Below are 773 nucleotides of genomic sequence, written 5' to 3'. Positions count from 1 at the left end.
ATACCCTCCTAAACCAAATATTTTTTAAGTATTGTTTTTTTATTTTAACATAATACATTTTCAAAACCAGGAAGTTGAAGTTGGTACAATACTATTAACTCAGGTACAGATCACATTTGATCAGTTTTTATAACAAGCACAGATTTTTTTATAACTTTATTAAAGTATAATTGATACACAAAAACCTGCACATATTTAATGTATACAACGTGATGAGTTTGGACATACTATCACAAAAATATGGAACGTTTCACGAATTTGCATGTCATCCTTGTGCAGGGGCCATGCTAATCTCTGTATCGTTGTAATTTTAGTATATGTGCTGCTGAAGCAAGCACTATAAACCAAGTATTTAGTTTTTAATCCCCAAAACTAAGGCAAACTTACCTTAAGTAGTACCAGAGGGATTATAAGGACAGTGATCAATTACAAGTAATCTTTTTTTTAAAAAAGATTTTATTTATTTATCCACGAGAGAGAGAGAGAGAGAGGCAGAGGGAGAAGCAGGCTCCCAAGGAGCAGGGAGCCCGATGTGGAACTCGATCCCAGAACCCTGGGATCATGACCTGAGCCGAAGGTAGACACTTAACCATCTGAGCCACCCAGGTGCCCTACAAGTAATCTAATTTGCCATCATTTCCTTCAATTTCTACCTGCTTTTGTAATATGACTCACCCAATATGAGATTGGTCTTTAAAAACCTGCATGTCTGGGGCACCTGGGAGGCTCAGGCAGTGGAGTGTCAGACTCTTGGTTTCGGCTCAGGTCATGAT

The 773-nt window shown here is 37.9% G+C and overlaps 1 non-coding gene across 1 annotated transcript; it reads right to left on the bottom strand.

The window, feature by feature from the left end:
* Nucleotides 1–234: 234 nt before the first annotated feature.
* LOC123324654 lies at nt 235–338 on the bottom strand. Its single transcript, XR_006539931.1, has one exon. It is a non-coding gene; the product is annotated as a U6 spliceosomal RNA (small nuclear RNA).
* Nucleotides 339–773: the final 435 nt, after the last annotated feature.

The sequence above is a fragment of the Neomonachus schauinslandi genome, chromosome 4, assembly GCF_002201575.2.
Source record: "Neomonachus schauinslandi chromosome 4, ASM220157v2, whole genome shotgun sequence".
Classification (NCBI taxonomy): domain Eukaryota; kingdom Metazoa; phylum Chordata; class Mammalia; order Carnivora; family Phocidae; genus Neomonachus; species Neomonachus schauinslandi.
This window is presented reverse-complemented; position numbering and strand designations above follow the sequence as displayed.